Here is an 18,834-nt window from a genome sequence, read left to right as displayed (position 1 = left end):
TCTCCTACTTGCTAAACTGCAGAATAACTTCATAGGTGGTAACTGGTGCCTAACTTACGTGCCAACCTGATCTTCAGCTTCCTCTGCTCACTGGTTTATTTCTAATGCAACAAATAGCCTTGGGTTTGCAGTATTTGTTGTGACAAGCTGGAAGAAGTCCATGCATCGGATGACGAAACTGTTCTTGCTACTAGCAACTACAATTGTTCTTTTGGCTGAACTAGAAATATATGTTCTCCTCCTTTTGCTCTTAACTTTTCTTCCTTTTTGATTTCTTTTCTAATATTCTGCAGACATTTTACTCTCAGGGCTGAACTCTTCTATTTATTTTCAGCAATTTTGTTGAGCCTGCATTTTAAGTATCTATAATGTGCTAAGAAATTTCAGGGTCAGAGCCACTCATGCTGACACACTTTGAATGCTCTGTTATTCCCACAGAGGGACCTCAATGTGCATGACAATTTCCATGCAGAGCAGAAGCTAAGCAATAGAGGTCCATTTTGATAACTGGAGAGCAGCATCGACCTTGCATGAAAACTCAGCCTCACTGAAGAAAAAGAGCTTTTGATCACCAAAACACCACATTTAGAGTCACCTCAGTTCAGCAAAGCACAAACGTTAAGAGTGCAGCTACTCTAGGCTTCGTATGGATTCAGTGGAGGGATAGAGGCACCTCCAAGCACTGGCTCAGGTTACACAAATTGCCATCCAGAAGTAGTCTTCCCTCTACATCTTATCAACTGTACAAGCTGTGCAGTGAATCTAACTTTGGGTTCACACTCAGCTCCTGTTAGCTAAAAGCCTGAACCTAGTGCTGTCTCTTGGGGTGGGAAGTTTTCCTACCTAGGAAGAAGCAAAAGTAAGAACTTCTGCTAAGCAGAATTTGAATTGAGGGGAAAAAAAATGTCTGGTGGTGGATACATCTGCTCTAGGAAGCTACACCTGGAATGAAGGAGAAGTCTGGCCCCTAGGGCTGGAGGAAGGGTGCTGGAGCTCTCTCTGCTGTATGGTTTGAAGAGGTGATCCAGTAGTTGGTTTACTAATGTAGGATGCAGGGTCAACTCTCTGCAGCGCAGTTTCTCCAGGACCTTGGGCAACTTACCCTCAGTTCCAACAATTCAAAATGAGAAAAATAGTGCTCCCTATGACAGAAGGATGTTGACTGAATAAACCCAGGGGATGCAACTTAAGATACTCCTTGCTGTTTTTCCCTTCCCCTTCCCCTTCCCCGTCTCCTTTCCCTTTCCCTTTCCCTTTCCCTTTCTCTTTCCCTTTCCCTTTCTATTTTTCTTTTCTTAAGTCATTAATTTAAGGCAGCAGCTATCGCTTTTTCTCTTCTTTGAGATCCAGTCCCTGGATTTTCTAGTCCAGTTTGGCAGCTGCTGTCACATGCCTGTGACCTTGTACAGCATGTTCCATAGTATGCAAGGTGAACATCGCTCTGAGAGTGTTGTCCATCTCCCAGGCTCAAGCAGATATACGCTCTCTTCCCAAAACAGAGGCTCTCTCCTCTCCATTACTTCTCTCAGTCCCAGACTCTGCATGCTACACCCTTTTCTTTGGAGGATAGCTCAGCTCTGCTCATCCGAGGAGTCTTTGGATCGGACTAAATTGAGACTAATTCCAAAGCTCCCATGCTCAGTCTGTTGTGTGACTTTATCCATTCTCGCCCTTCAGAGAGACAAGAGAATGTTTTAAACAGTTAAGAGACAAGAACAGAAACTTACACTTACAAAATAAATTAAAAATAATAAAGGCAGGTAACTCCACTGATATGAATACCTCCCTGGACTTAAAGCTACACATGCTCTTGTGCTCACTGTACTTGACAGTAAAATCACATTGGCATCCAAAGCTTTTATATCCGTAACACAAACTCTTAGCCATTTCCAATACAGAATTGCTACTTTGCTAGCAATTCTTCAGATTTTAAAAATACAGACAAAGACCTTATGGACTATTCTGATGCAGAAGTCACCATTTGCCAAAACAGAGGCTTCTCGGTCTGTATTTAAGCACCTCAGAGAGCAATCAGCCTCCCAATGAAGATGCTGTTTCCTGGATCAACAGTTAACTATGAAAAAACAAAGAAAATTGTGTATCAAATGCAAAATGCTGCTAATCATCAAAAAAAAAAAAAAAAACATGAAAAGCACAACAAATGGAAAGCATTCACTGTAGAGATTTCATACTGCAAAAATGCGAAAGGAAGTTAAAACTAGCAACACAAAAACACACAAAACTTAATTTAGATTCCTAAATATTCCACATTGTGTTAAATGCTTTAAGGACTACAAATGATGGCAAGACAAGCTAGTTTGGCCATGGAGGACACGTATGTACTAGTAATGGAGAAAGAGTCTACAGTCTGTGGTTCTGGTGACGGGTCAGGATGAATGAAGGCTCTTTGTCCCACCAGCGCTTTCTCCGTTCTCCCCCACCTTCCTCTGCCTCATCCTTCATCTCTTCCCTGGAGTCTGCAGTGAGGGGAAAATAAACCCATGGCCTTGCACTGTGAAGGGGAGCACTGAGCTGTCCTTTCTCCATCTCTCCCATACAGGCTGTAGAAACAGCAGGTTTCCTGGTACCCTGCAGCATCCAGGTCACAGCAGTTGCAAAGGCAGGGCAAGCTCCTGCCTACCCTTTACTAACTCCCCCATCTTTTCTATTCACAGTCATGTGAACCACCAGTTTCTCCAGTGCAGGGGAGAGGTGGGCACACCTAGGCCCACCTAGAGCCATGCAGAGGAAGCTCATTGGCCTAGCTCCAGATGAGTGAAAACATCCACTGCACGCAATACTGCAGCATACTGCTATAGTAGGTCAGGTCCTACAGCAATAAAACCACATTAGCAGCATATAAAACTATGCTAAGTAGCTCTCTGACTGTGTCCTGGAAAAACATCCTCCTCTGGCAGCTCTTTACTACAACCACTTGCATGGCTGCAACGCAAGAGCTCTTGGGGCAGGGATTGCCTGTTGGGCTTGGTGGGACCATGACTGACGATATGGGCCCTTGGCAGCTCCCACAATCAGTTCTGAAAGATATAGCTGCTCTTCCCACTCAGTGCTGAGTACCTGCGAGATGCTTGGTATAGCCAAATTCAACATTATTACTAATATTTATTATTATTCTCAGAGCACATTGGGAAGGTGGATGGTCCCTGCCATGTGGTGCTTACAAACAGCCTAAATTTTTCACAAAGAATAAAGTTTCTTCCAAGTACTGCAATTCTATAGTTCATACAAAGATGAGAGAGCAACCTAGCAGTGATTGAGGTTTTGCTACATATTTTCGAAGCAAATAACTGATTAAAGTTCATGTTCCAAGTATAGCTATGCTGTAGGGTAATGAAAATTTTCTCATTTGAAAGTCATTTTCCTCCTCTGCATCTAGGACAATCAGCAGTATGAAATACAAAATAATAATAAATAAATATGCATCAGTCCAAAGTTCATATTCACTCACAGCCAGGGAGCCTTGCGTTTCTCACGGCAGGACCCTAGGATCAGTGGGTTTGAAAGGTTGAATTCTGATACTTTCAGGTAAATAGAAGAAAAGTGCACTGACTTGTAGGGGCTCAGCCATGCTATAGGAAATCATAAGCTTTAGTGTCCAGCTCATTGGCCCAGCCTGGACCTTCCCACAGAGCAGAGAGCATATCCAGAAGTCGTGGATGTTTCACCTGAGCGAGAGAGTTTGGAGGCCACTGAACACCCAAAGAGGGCTATCTTACTGCAGTCTCTAGTTTAGGATGAGGTCAGAGATGAGAAAGTGCTTTACTGCTTGGCTGGGGAAAAAAAAGTGGCTGTAGCGTGTCTCTGGTTTTGATCCTGGTACTATTTATCTATGTCACAACTATGTGTGTAGAAAAACAGAAGAGCCATGATGTTGTAACCATATTTCAAAGTGGAGGAAAGAGGCATTTTCTGTTGCCATCGCACAATATGCTGTGGGTGCACCTACCAGCTGGCTCTGTGTTAAGGGGCCCTTAGTCTGCCCCTCATCCAAAAGCAGATCAGGGTTTGGTGATGTGAAGCAGATTTACTCTGCTGAGGGTTTCTGCAGAGAATGAATTTCACCCTTTCTGAGATGTTGAGGGCTTTTCACTTCCTTAACTTCCCAGCTCTCTCCAAATACGTGCTGCATTGTCCTTCATATCCCAAACTGGCCGGGCAGGGCTGTGAGAAGGGAAATGTCCCCCTACAGCATGACAGTGTGGTCGCTCCCCTGGACAGTGATGGGCTCAGAAAAGCTTCTGCCTCCTCTCCTATGCAGAGCAAAATGTCTTGCACAGTGCAAAGAAATGCTGTGTGCACTTAACCAGGCAGAATACTTAAGAAAAGAAAAGAAAAGAAAAGAAAAGAAAAGGGGAAAAAACAGAACCAAATAAAGTCAAGAATAATAAATGTAACTCAGATGTCAATGATAAAGTGAAAAGACACAGTGAAAAATCTGTGGCTACAGTCATCTCTGGCCTTTTTAAGGCATCTCTGGCCTTTTTAAGGACAAGAAGGAACTTTTCAAATGCATAAGAAACAAAATGAATACTATGAGCTCTGTCAGGCACAACACCAAGGAAAGGGCAGAAATGTTCAGTGTATGCTCTGTAAGTTCAAATGTTAGTCAGATGTTCTGAGCTCGGGAAAAACCCATGCGACAGAGTAGTGTCATACCGAGGACACCATTCCTTTCATTTTAAAAGTGATAGAGAAGAACAATTTACAGCAGCTTCTATGGCTACACTTTTTAAACCAAGAAGTGAGGATAATTACACCCAAGAGTTAGTAAAGATGAGGCCAAGACGTAGCCTGAGAGTCATTGTTGCTTTCCTATGTATAGGGACACTGGAAAAAATTGCAAAATACTAGAAGAAAATTGCAATTGTGGCAGTAGGTGACAAGTATGAACGGGAAGATCTGAGGGCCTGTCACCTTGTCGGCATTCTGGGCAAAGTAATGGAATCACTGATGCAGGGCTCGGGTAGTCAAGGCTTAGAGGCCAGTACTCTAACTGGATGGGAATGATACTTGAGTATAGTGTCCAGTTCTGAGGGCTACAACTCCCGGGGTGTGCTGATAAATTAGAAAGGTTTAGGGAGGCGTCACAAGGACAGTTAAAGAGCTGGGAAATGGGCTCAGAATAAAACGATGCGGAGTGCTCAGTCATACCAAACAGAAAGCACAGGATGGATTATTCACTGTACCTGTATCCTCAGACAAACATAGCTATAACAACACTACTACTATAGATATCATAGAGGGCTATGCAATCTGTCAGACAAAGACAGAAGAAATCTAGTAGCCAGAACTGGAAGAAAAGAAATATAAATTAGGCACTTTTTAACAAAATAATTTAACTGTGATTTATCAAAGACTGTGAATTTACCAAAGACTGATGAACAATCCATCACCCACAGTTTCCGTTTTCCAAATGGAATATGATCTAGTTCAACAGCAATGAATTTTTAAGAGTCCTCGGCTATTCTGGAGACAGAGTAGGTGATCACGGTTTTACTTCATGGTTTCATCATCCCTGAATTGTGGGGCTGAGCTTATAGCCTGCATGTTTCCCCACCACCACCAAACAAGCTGAAAGGCATAAATAGAAATCTTGTGTTTGGGCCTCAGAAGTATAAAGTGTTCCTGCAGCTTTGTTATAAAATGGGATGGGGTGGATGAGGAGGCTATCCGGTTAAATATAAACAGATGCAACGGTGAGAAATAAACATTACTGAAAACCTAGATGGGCAAATGGTCCCTCCCTTCCAACTCTCAGAAAGATAGCTCAGATCTCCACTTATTTTTTGCTCCAGTGCTGAGCAGAGGGCTGAATTACGCCCAGAGAAGTGTCGCCCCGCGACACCACCTCGCTGGCACCTAGCCTGCCAGGGAGTGGGAGATAGTCGCCCTATAAATAGACTGCCCTCTCTTTTGGCTCTGCCCTCCCTCCTTCCTCCCCAGGCGCTCGCGGCCGGTGGTCCGGTAAAACACGCAGGCGGGTACAGCCCCGCGGAGGGAGCAGAACGGGATTTCGGAGAGCCGGGGCAGCGAGGCAGCAAGGTCCGAGCAAAGCCGAGCAAAGTATCGCTAGTCTCGGGCGCAGCGATTCCCGCGACGCTCAGCGTGAGGACAGGCACCGGGTGGGAACTGCAACCCGAGCCCCCAACTCCGCTGGGAGCAGAGCAGAGGAAGGGACATAGCTGAGCCACAAAGGCCATCCCTGCCCTCGGGGACGCTGTTAAGGTCCCGGATCCAAAGTTAAAGCCGCTGAGAAGCGGCTCAGCTGCACTCTTGTTGCATGACTAGCACAGCTCTCACGGCAGCTCCCCCGTTATTCTGCTATTTGAGGCTCTCTCCAGCCAAACCACGATCCAAATACCATGTGGAGGCCTATTCTTCAACAGTCGGTGGATTGCTGCAACTTCTGGTTCAAGTAACTGGCTTTTACAGGCAGCAGAGCCTCACAGGAGAGTTTTTAATAGGAATTTCATTGACAGTGAAGATCCTCATAGGACTTTGATGAACACTTGAACTTCAATCTCACATTTAAGTGCCTAAAACTCCGTATGAAGCCCAAATTAAGAGATCTTATATTCTGCTATTGATGCTTTTTCATATACACAGCTCTATAAAGCTCCTGAACATTAGTAACATTCCAGAAAGCATCGGTTCTGCTTTTAACTGAACAGGACAAATTAAAATCAATTAGCCATTGATCTCAATTATGTTTTTTTGAATTTATTTTTAGAGTGCAGTTCAGTAACCAAAGTGAAGAACTACGATCAATGAAGCTAACTTGCTTTTTAGCAAAGCTATTGCCTAGATTATAATACATTTTGCAAAGTTTTCTGAGCTCATAAAGGCAACTGTGTAAATAATGTCACTTATTGAATTCTGCAGAGTGCTCTAACAGCAAGACTAATGGGTAGCCTAACACATCGTGTAGTTGCTATAAGCAATAATCTCCCGTGCTAATCACAACAACTTGCACATTTGTTAACATTACAGAAGCCTCCTGGAAGAAATAATATATGAGGAAAAAATTCAAATATATGCAAAACTAGCTATGAGCATAAAACTGGCTTTCAAACTAGCATTGGGAAAAAAATTAAAACCAGCAGGAGGATATTTTCTTCCCACAAACCTTAGTGTGGGAAGTATCTCATTCTGAGTCTTGTTTGGGGCAAAATGGTCCTGAAAACTGCCAAGCAAGTTGAGCTCCCACAATTTAAAATGAATAGGAACTGATGATGATCTGCACTTCAAGGTGAAATCTCGGTTACTGAAGTGAGAAGGGAAAATCCCCTTGTAAGAGGGTTGTACCATTATTAGGACTGTGCACAGGCTGGTAAAATACAACAGCATGTCTAACCAAGTTCAGTGTACATTTTTTTAACTGCAAAGACCTACCTTGCTAGATCTTCAATAAGTTATTACCTATTTCTTAACTGCAAGTGGGACCCAAGTCAGACTCTTTGGTAGAGTGTAATCTAAAGACAATTCTGTTTTCACCATGTCATGCTGTATTTTTCCACAGCATCCCTCTGGGTTTTATTCAGCATCTGAAGAACCAGAAATGTCTGGTGTGAGAAACACCACGTGAGCTGTGTACTGGAAGCATACCTGCCCTCATGCACTTCCTAGCACGGTTTCTAGGTCAGAGTATCCAAGTCTCAAATACATATTTGAATTGAGACAGCAAACTTTCTGAGGGCCACATATCACTGCTCAGTCTGTTTCCTTACTAAGTAGGGATTCGGGGTAACATCCATGAGAAGGAAATGTGACGGACCCTGAGAAGTTAAGACAACATTGCTCCCTGACTACTCCATAGGGACTGTATTGCCATAAAGACAGTGTAACTGTCTTCCACCTTGGAAAATAAACTTGCAAACCACTGGGCTGATGTGGCTGCTCTGCAGTAGTTTTACAGCCATTGACCGCTGCCAAAGAACAAGGTCATCACGAGCTGAGGGCATCATGGGCTGAGAGCATAGCATGCTGAGGACATTCCAGGCCAAGGGCATCATGGGCCAAGGGCATCATGCAGAGAGGTCGCAGTGGGCTGAGGGCATCATAGGCTGAGAGCACTGTGGGCCAAGGACATTGCAGGCTGAGAGCATCGTGGGCCAAGGGCATCATGGGCCGAGGGCACTGCAGGCTGAGAGTATCGTGGACTGAGGGTGTCACAGGCCAAGAGGAATGCGGGCTGAGGGTAATATGGGCTGAGAACATATCCCACCCTACCAGGCCACAACACTCCTCACACCATTCCCTCCTGCTCCTTCCACTGGAGGAGGCAGGGCCAGGGAGGACAGTGCAGAGCATGAGGCACAGCTCATTACCCACTTCTGCACTAGAGCTGCCTGTTACAATCTGCCCCCCAGGACGATGGTTCCCAGCTTTGTGCCATCATGATCTGTGCTTTGAAGGCCCTGGTTTGGCTCATTGAGCGGGATGACAGTGTGCACATCTCTGCCCTAGTAAAACATTCTTTGGTTAAAAAAGATGACTCTATCCTGACTAATAGCTCCACCTCAGCTACCTCACAAAGTGCACCACGTTGTAAACACACTGTGCAATGCTTAGGAGGAGAATGTTTCTGCTTGCAAGTGACGGCAGAGGCTAGGTTTGTTTTATAAAACGAGAGGAAGGCCCTGAGGGGAGGAGGAGAGGCCCAAAGGTGGCTCTGGGCCACCTTTGTGCTCCCTTGATCCCAGCGCTGTGCTGGCAGCAGGCCCATCCTCGTCGCAGGTTGTTAATCTGCGCTGGCCACTGGTGCCTCCCAGGAGGCTCTGTGGCAGCTGGGGATTACCAGGGGTCAGGGACACCCTCCATTTTCCTTTCCTTGTGTCCCCGCGATGCCCGAGTGCATATCTGTGAACAGACCCACAGGTGATGGTTCCCAGCATGATGGGGCATGTGCAACTGTGCTGAAGCTACATTTGCAAAACCCCTGCTTTATGCTTGATTTTATATTAAGAGAGAGCAGAGGAAGGGCCAGAGTCCCTGGTACAACTTCTCAACCACTCTCTCACCTCCTTGGGCCCTAGGACAGACCCTGCTGAGAACAGCCCAGGAGCTCACTCACGCATGGGGTTACAGAGGAGGGGGATGTCAGAGGTGGAAAGTCACTGGCAGAGCTGGAGAAGAGAAGCCAACACACACCAGAGCCCTAAGGAGAAATGACCCCTGCTGACCCCTCTGCCTTCCCAGCCACATCACGTTAGCGTCCCGTCTAGTGGAAACATAGGGAACATGATGCCATGGGCACTGTCTTGCTCCAAGGCAGGTGAAGAAGAGTGAGAAGCAGTGAGGAGCTTCCCCTGCTCTTGAAACACCCAAGCTCGACCTCACAACATCCAGGCTGCAGCACAACAGCCTTGTCTAGAGCCTCTTGAAGTCAACAGAAATCTTTGCACTTCAGCAGGTGTGGATCAGGCACTAAATTTTTACCACAGAGTCTTTTCAGATGAGATTGAAAATGAGATAATCCCTGGGACTGGAAACTCTGGCTTTTGTTTCCCAAATTCTCTTTATAACTCTGTAGTTAGCTTTATGTCACCGACATCTGGCATTACCTGACCTCACGAATGCGGTTAATGTAGGTTAAGCAGTCACTGGCCTGGCAACAGGATACTAAATATATAAAATGAAAATAAAAATAAAGCAAAGTAAAATAAAATAAAATAAAATACATAAAACAATACAATACAATGCAATGCCACGCAATACAAGTTCTATTAAAAACCTACTTTACCTAACTAACCTGCTATCTTGTGGATATGTACTGTGCTGTAGCGTGGCTGAGGCCACACTAGAGTCACTTTCTTATTCACGGAGCTCCTTTGAGTCTCTCTACTTTCTAGCCAGGAGCCTCTCTTCACAGAATTTTACAGAAATTGAGCATCTCTGAGTCAAGAACCTTTGCATGGGGTCTTGGGACAGATCCATAACAAGACCAGTGGTAAAAACAGGCATCTCTAGAAAACCCCAAAAATGTTTTTCTCAGGCTTGTCCAATGAATGACTAAACACATAACAAATCAGAATTTGCTGAGTAACAAAATTATTCTGTTATTTCCTTCTTATGTTTAACCAATCCAAGCAATAAAGGGATACAAAAGACACCATACTTGATACGACATTTAACCAAAAAACATCTAAAAGAAATCTTTAGAATATTCCAAGAGGAGAAATAATATTTCAGAAATGTAATGCCTGATCCAAAGAAGTCAACGGGAACTTTACTTTTGGTATCACCAGGCTCTGGATCAGGCCCTTAAAATAGTTCTGGAAGTGTTCCAGAAAACTTATTTCAGCTACATTTAAAATCTGCATTTTGCAGCTATTCAGTAATTTTCACTGTTAGTGTTAAACTATCCAGGGGACTTTTATGTTCATAAACAAAGCCTCCCTCCATTTCCCTTTTGCTGTTTTCACATTGACGCTGCATCACCGACTTCAGTAAATAGTCTCCTGTTTCACTCTGTTATGAGACAGCGAGCAGAATTAGGCACCAGAGATGTGCCTAAAAGCCTTGGTTTCAGGTTCTGAGCATTGCTTTAGCTAATTAATAAAAGAAAAACCACAACCCAGAATCTTTCGATGTTTTCAGGCCATAATCTGCTATTCACCCACTTGCTCTGTTCCCAGGAGTCCAGAATCACCAGGAATTTTCTTTTCTTTTCTTTTTCTTTTCTTTTTTATAAGTGTGGCACTCTCTTTGCCACGTCTCTTCAGAAGAGGCAGCATATGACCCAGTGCAATATTCCTGAGGTGTTTCTGGCATCCATCGAGAAATAGCTGAAAATTAGAGATCCTGGCTGGATCACAGCTATTCGGCTCATAAAACACGGAACGAGACCTATCAGCCCAGCACCTCCCAGGATCAACAAAATGAGTAAAACAGCCAGCGGGTTCTTTTAATAAACAGACCAATTCTTCATGGATCAGACTCTTAGAAGTCCATGTGAGGAGCAGCCCTGCATGTGTAAGTCCCCTGGCTATAGCAGAAAGCCTGGGACATGTGTGCACCAGCGTGGAGCACTCCCGGCTGCTCCTCTGGACGCTGCGCGGTCATGAGAAAACTCTCGGGATCTCTCGACTTCTGTCAGCTTCGTGGAGAAGAAAACCCAGTGCAACGCGCAAAAACCTCCCTTGAAGGTAAAAGATCACAGGAATGCGTAGGCTTTCTTATGAATGTTTCTACACAAATTTCATCTTCCTGTGAAGAATTTAGAGCCTGGATTTAAAGCTCACCAAACCAGCAGCAACAGGAGCACCATGGACCTACAGAAACTTAGTTCTGGACCTTAAGCTATTACGTCCATGAACTAAAGTGCTTCTTTAGCTCAAGTACTACTACAGAAGTATTAAGAAAGGATGGGATGGGGGCAAAAAGTACAGGAAGAGGGGATTTATTTGGGCTTTTTCTTTCCATGCCGATATGATGATTCATTTTTTTTTTTAGCTGTGCAGTATGGTCTCATAACAACTATTTACTTTTCTCTCTTTATCTAACAGCTGTCTGTTGAGAAAGACCAAAAATAAAAAAAATCTAAACACGTTAAGAATGAGAGAAACTATTCATCTGCAATGTAAAATTGCACGCTATTTTTAAATCTTAGTACATTATCTTTTAAACATCTATAGTTCCAAGAGGGCGAAAAAAAAATCCCTATTGCTTTCTAAAATTAGCAACAGAATTTGCATATTGTTTTTATTGAGGTGGGGGGGGTCAAATACAACAGCTCTTTCTCAGAAATATTTGCCAGAGAATAATTAATGGTTCAAGACAGGGAATCCGACTAGATTGGATGTATTTTGACGCTGGCACACTAACTGTCACCTGGAGCAAAAAATGGGAAGTCCTTAGGGAAACTTCTGTGTAAATCTGGAGTCAAACGAAGTCGATCGGGATTTGCGCCGACAGAGCCGAGAGCATAATTCGAACCCTGCCTTCGGCCAACGTAGGGAATAAAAGAGCTCTGAAAACTTGAGCAAACCCCCGGCCACACCGGTGAACTCTGCCGCGCGCCTCAGCCCTGCGGGGGTTATTTCCCCGGCGACGCCGAGCCCACGCCGGCTGCAGCCCCTGCGCTCACGTGAGCGAGAACCACACGCGCGCACGGAGGGAGATTAGACCTTTCGACGTGAAACGCTGTTGAAAACAGATAAAGAAAAATTCTTAAGATACTTGCAGCGCTTTCCAGACCCTCTCACTGCAGGCGCTGCCGGCAGCTCCGCGAGCGCGTCCGGCGGCACGGGAACCGCGCATAGCTCCGCGCGCGACGCTCGAAACCGGGCCGGGAAGCGGCGAGGACGAGGCGCTCGGCCCCCCGCCGAGGGAGAGCGGGCGGCTGCGTCACGCCGCAGCGCGCTCTGCACTAATATGGGGAGCGGCGGTGGCCGGGAGCCCGCGTCCGGGAGGAAAGGACAACCCCTGTAACCCGAGAGCCCGAGCGGGCCCGGGAACCGGGGTGAAGACGCCGCCCTTGGGGGGCTTCGGAGGGATTAAGCCTTCCGCAGTCCGGGAGACACAGCATTTTGAGCTGCCGATGTCAGGGAAAGTAATATTCTTGGGTACGTGCAACCGCCTTGCCCTCCGCACCCGGCTCCATTAAACGCGGCATAATTACCCGGTTATAATAAGGCAGGTATTTTAAAGAGGCTGGAGCGTGATTTTGTAATTGTGCATTATGTAACAGCTTCTGAAGTGTCAGACCTCAGACTACGCTAAACGCTTGTCTGCAGGTCAAGCTGTAATACTTTAATGATGCGTTTCGAAGCTGTTTGGTCTGGGTTAAAATTCTTGCGTGATTGCGCCCTCCCTTCCCCCCCTCTCCCCCATCCAGCAGCGTTTCCTGCATCTCCGGCACGTCGCGGAGACTTGCCGAGTTTGCTTCCACCACCGAAAGCGTTCCTCTAACAGCTTTTCCACTTTTAAGGGCGACACCATGGGGGAAAAAATGAACGTTTCATCCCAGGACTGCTTACATCGATGAGATTTACACAATAGGGTTTTCTTGGTTATTTAATCATCGCTGTTAGGATTTTTTTTTTCAAAGTTCATGTTTTATAGGATTTCTCAGGGGCAATGTTTGCCCTTGTGCAGCCCATCAGCAGGAATTCTGAAGTCTGAAGAGGGCTGACAGTGGGGCATAAAACTTGAGCAGGCTCCCCATGGAGGTGAATCTAATTCATTTAAAATTGCTAGAAATGACCCCTCTGCGCTGTGCTGATTTAATTACCTGGAATCCAGTGGGCCTCTGGTTTTGTAAACCTGATGCTGTGACACATGTAGAGCTCATTTGACCCCCGCCTTCTGCATGTTATAAGCCACCCGCAAGGAAGAGTGGGATATTCAGCCACCAAGACACAAACTAAACTGTCCATTTCCTTGGATAAAGTGACTAACTCATTACGATACTAAAAAGAATCTTTGAAAAATCACTTTACAAATAATACTGGCTTTGAGAATGGATTTTGGGCTAAAAAGTAAATATCTAGTCTATCTCCAACTAAAATATCTCAAAAGATATTTTCCATAAGTTTGCATTGCATTGGTTTTCAGTTTTCTGCAAAACATCCAAAAATAACAGCAAAAAAAGAGACCCTCCCAGCCCCTAAAACCTGATGTATCAGGTTCAGCCTGCAAATTCCATGAATTTTCAGAGACACTCCTTGCTTCTGACACAGACACCTTACCTATGTCCACAGTTTCCTCTTAGTCACCTAGCTTTTATGCACCTAAACACAAACTGTCAGTATTTTTTTGAAATGACCCATATTAATATTGGAGTTGCACTCAAATTAGTAAAACACAACACAGAGATAATTTTCAAGCAATGACTTGAATATAGAATAGGTTTAGTACCTGACAAATACAGCAAGCTTTAAATATAATGTATAACAGGTTAGAGCTCTCTAAAATTGTAGCAGAAAGCCGTGTTCACCGAAGCTTAGTGAATCAGAGAAGTTCAATTCAAGTTGAAAGTTGAAATAAACAGTCTCAGGGCTTACCACAGTGCTTTTAAATTTTCAGCATGTTTTGGTACAATCTTATTTTTTGATGTGCAATATCACTACATTTAAAAAACTTTTGCAATATTACGATAAAAAAAGTAAAAAGCAAGTAATTTTTTGTCATGCAGAACTGTAATTAAAAAGGCTTTTTGTTCATTCCAAGGAGCAAAGAGGTATGCTTTTGCTGTGAAAGATAAGGGATCTTTTACCATCAAAGGGAATTTTGCACTGGAAGGATTTGCAAGGCAACCTCCTAGCAGGGGGCCAGGTCACACCTTCTCAAAGGTGGCTGCATTAGAGAAGAGAGAATTTTTGTGCTTCATTTGCCATCTTTCTTGGGAATATGCATCAGTGCCCTGCGACTGATAAGAAGTCTAAAAAAGGAGGGACACAAATCACAGTCATAAGAGCTGGTCTATAAGTATTTAATGACACCTCTGCTTTCCGTTCTGCTTCTATTGCCCCTTCCACTCTGTCCCCAGGTTGTGTGGAGACTGGTTTTTCTCCTGAGCTGAAATCTGGACAGCAGCATGGAGGAATCTCACCCCACTGTGATGGGCAACCTGGAGCTTACACAGTGCTCCATGCCAGAAGGAGTGGGGAAAAGAAATGAGGAAACACTACTAACAGCAGGAAGGCAAGGTGTCTTTGCAAGGGTGACCACCACAGCTGAACTTCAGGGAAGTCCCTGTCCGTATAACGGAGCAAAAGGCTCCTCCACAGCAACTTTCTGAACTACCTGGATCTCTTCCGTGACACAAAAACTGCAAGAAGGAGAGAGGGGTTAGGGACATTCCAGTTCTGAAAAAGTTTTCTTTTCCTCATTATTAGTAGTTCTAATTACTTTGAAAGAAGAGCAATGAGATAAATCCTGCAGAGCCAGAAATGTGACCTGATTTCCTTCCTGATTTAGAAACTGTCACTTTGCAAGATAAACCCAAAGAGACAGAGCCAGGTCAAAGTGGGCCCATTAGTTTGGTCTGCAAAGTAAATACTAAACCAAGATCGATGGGAATATCACCAGGGTTTTCTTTTGGTAAATGTTCTCAAGGACAACGTTTTCCAAAAGATAAATAAACACGTGTTTATCTGAACTTGTTTGCAGCTTTACACGCAAAGGGATTTTTCACCATGCGAAACAGGAACAAAACCAACTGACTTTATGTACTTTCCTCCAGGTTAGACAGTAAAAATAAGAAGCAATGATAGGATTTCAGATATAAATTGCTCTGTACTGTGATGAAAAGCCCTAGCTCAAGAGCGCATGTAAACACAAGCTTAAAAATCAAGCATATACTTAAGAGCGATGCCACTTCTCTGATACATGAGTTTTATTTGATAGAACTAAGAAATTACTTCTTGTCACCTTTTAACTATCAGACCTATAATTTTCCAAAGTAATTCTTAAGGACGATTGCAGACAACTTACAAGGTAGTAATTTTCAGGAAGGATTGAGTATCCGCCCTCTGAAAACAACAGATCTTGCACACTGAGTTTCCAAATATGAAGGCATCTAAGACGATGCCAGATGATAACCTGCCCCTTCAGAAAAGCATGACCAGGATTTCCAAACAGCAGCCCAAAACGCCTTATCACGCGACCCCAAATGTTCTCTTCTCACATATATGTACAAAACGTTCCCTCAAGATACTAAATAGAAAATGCTCATGAAAGGATAAGAAAATAAGGTATCAATTCTCTTCAAGTATCATACATACAGGATTTTTTAATTAAAAATTAGCTATATTTCCCTGTTCTCCTATTCCTTTTTAAAGGAACCACTAATTCCTTTTAAAAGCACACTACTCCGCAGTTTTCTGGAGCCTGCCGAAGTCCTGGTAGGTGTTCACTGGACTTGCCAGTGTTTATCTACCACAGTGAGCACTGGGACACCTCTGATGCAAGTCAGGAGTAAAACGCTTTCAACAGTGAAGCAGTTTTAAACTGTGTACCCACAAGCTATCATTCAGAGTTAGGAAGAATTCTGGTCTACATGCACCCTTCATGGTCAAGGTATTTGGGTTACATACCCAGCGATGTAACTGAATTCCGCTGAGATCCCTGACAAACAGTTTAGCCTCCTCTAAAATGAGGGTATGAAACAATATCAGTGCTCTACCGTACTGTACAAGTTTGTGCATGCTTTAAATCTACAGTGCTCCTCACAGTGTGAACTATCCATGTGAGCACAGGCATCAGAATTTGACCCTTTGTGGTTGCAAAGCTCTTTGAAAGAGTCAGACAGAAGAACAAATCTCTATTATGCATAGCATCAGATTAATATCAAGAACTGAGAAAAAGCACGTCACAACATTGCTCTCCAGCCACGTATGAGTTTTAACTTTATCATATCCCCTATGATTATTTCTGGCAATATTGTGATTCACCTCATACAAAGAATTGCATACTACTAAAGTCTCAGATCTTTTGGTATATAAATATGAAAATATCACAACTTGCACTGCAGCCTTCCATTAATATTGCTTACTTGTTGATACACTCCCCCCCTCAAAACAGATTTTTTTCTTAAGTAGCCTCTGTTTCTAAAGATCTCTTTCAACCTTGTTAATCGTATGAAAAGGCTTACACCAGAAAAGAGTATTTCTGAAACCATCACTCATCATTCCTATCCCATTCATATCATTTCCATCCCATCCTGTCTCCAACACTGAATCCCCCTCTATTTTTTTGGAAGCAGCTAATGTCTCAGTGGAGGCAATATACTCAAACCAACAGCAGCAACACCCTCAAAAGCACCACTTTTTTGCCCATTAGGATAAGGGGGATCCACTCCCCCCTGCCTCGCAGCTCTGACCTTTTCGATTCTCTGCCACCAAAAGCTTATAGGATCTGCCGGATCCATCTGCGACTCCACCTGGCCTGCTTTCCCACGCCAAAAGGACGGATCAGATATACGTGTCTGAAAACACATCCCTGCTTCCTCTTGTACCCTCCAACTCAAACTGTGCCGCTTTAACACGAGAGGAAGCCTGCAGCCATCACCTCTGCAAAACCCTTAAATCCTCGGAAATGACAGCAAAATGCACTTCAGCACCTTGGACAGGACACGCACGCACAAAGACACGCAAAATCGGGAAACCAGCAAACCAGCCCCAGAACTGTTGAAACTGCTCATGACCCTATAGGACACATCTGCGGGCTTGTTTATTTTTAGTATTGACAAATCCTCTTTGAATCGCCGCGTTTATGACCGATCTTTCGGGAGGAGTTGCTCGTCCCCCCAGAGGTGGGGGACATCGGGGCCACCAGTTCGCACCCGGCACCCATATCTGGGGTCAGCATCTGCTCCAGGCACAGCTGGAAAGGCTCAGCTGAAGCACCCACTAACCTCAACTCATCCTTTGCAGGCAAAATGAGACCTGTTGCTCTGTATGTGTGTTGCCTGTGCGCGCCTCTGCTTTTTAGAAGCTCATCTCCACCTCTTCACCCCAATCCCCCAGGAAAAAAAAATCCCATTACATCCACACTCTGATTGCATAAGTTTTGCTTTAATTCAGCTTTCATTCTCCTGTGTGGCGCCCCCAGTATGTCCCTGTTCCCCTCTAGGCTATCTTGACAAAATCATGATCACCTTGCCAGAGTGCAGCACTGCTCTCCGTGTTTTTTTTTTTTTTTTTTTTTTTTGTTGTTGTTTTTTAATTTTATTTATAGAACTCAAGTAGAGTTTTTGAATTGGGCTGGTAAAAAATGCAAATATTTTAAGCAGAGGTGCTCTACAAACCACTCCGAGGTGAGCAAGAGAAGCACATAATCTATTATGTCAGGTCTTACAACAAGTAATATTAGTAATAGTCTCATGAAACAGAAGAATGAAAAATTTTCCCTGCTACCATGGAAATACCCCTTCTTAACTAATTTCTTCCCTTCCAAATGTGCTACTAAATTTCCATTCAAACACATCTGCCATCACAGTACATTCACCAAACTATTTGCTGAGTATCTTCCGTGTTGTTGTTATTATTATTTTGCATGGCACTTTTGGAGGCAAAAGCAAGAGGAAAACTAGCTCGATTTGCAACCAGAGTTCCCGCTCAGCAGCGAAGCCGCAGCTTTAGCACCGCGGCCGCTGCTCGCCGCCCCCCGCGCTGCCCCTCCGCCACCCTCCCCACGCGGGACGGCCCCGAGCGGCACCCGGCGAGGGGCGCGGGGGAAGGGGAGCGGGTCTAGAGGGGAAAGTTTGGGTCTGCGAGCAGGGGAAGGGTAAAATCCCAGAGCTACCAATTCCTCCTCGGACACGCTTAGAACCGGGCGTCTTCGTGGCGTCCTTTTTATTAGCAAACAAGCAAAAAAGAGGAACTTACATTGGTTTATTTAATTTTCCCCGCTAAACCAAGAGTCCCAGATTCACTTCATTGTATCCACAGAGTTTAGTCCCCGTGCGAGCACTCCCCGGGGCCAGGGCCATGGTGCTCGGTGCGCTCCGCGCCGCGGCGGCGCGCCGCTGCCCTCCGCGCCGGCCGCCGCCGCTCCCGGCTCCCGGCTCGGCGCTGCCGCCGCCGCCGCCGCCGTGTGCGCCGCCCCGCGCCGCCCCGGCCCCACGGCGCCGCCCCGGCCCCACGGCACCGCCCCGGCCCCGACGGCACCGCCCCGGCCCGGCCCCGACGGCACCGGCCCCGGCGGCGGCGGCACCGGCAGCGCGGCGCCCCCTGCCGGGCAGCGGCGACGGAGCGGGGGGTCCGGGGGGGAGAGGGGTGGAGGGATGGGGAGGAAGGAGGAATGGGGAAGGACGGGGAGGCGGGAAGGATGAGAAGGAAGGAGGGATGGTAAAGGATGGGGAGGAAG

At 45.2% G+C, this 18,834-nt stretch overlaps 1 protein-coding gene across 4 annotated transcripts in view; it reads right to left on the bottom strand.

Annotated features, from left to right (window-relative positions):
* Positions 1 to 18,517, bottom strand: part of LOC134136755 (sodium channel protein type 5 subunit alpha-like) — a 213,825-nt gene extending 195,308 nt beyond the window's left edge. For all 4 annotated transcript variants that reach the window (XM_062568777.1, XM_062568778.1, XM_062568779.1 and 1 more), the window contains exon 1: positions 18,354 to 18,517. The gene's annotated coding sequence lies outside the window, so the exon portion shown is untranslated. The remainder of the gene's footprint in view (positions 1 to 18,353) is intronic.
* Between the last annotated feature and the right edge of the window lie 317 nt (positions 18,518 to 18,834).

The sequence above is a fragment of the Rhea pennata genome, chromosome 2 (assembly GCF_028389875.1).
Source record: "Rhea pennata isolate bPtePen1 chromosome 2, bPtePen1.pri, whole genome shotgun sequence".
NCBI lineage: Eukaryota > Metazoa > Chordata > Aves > Rheiformes > Rheidae > Rhea > Rhea pennata.
Note: the sequence above shows the minus strand (reverse complement) of the source record. Positions and strands in the feature narration are given on the sequence as shown.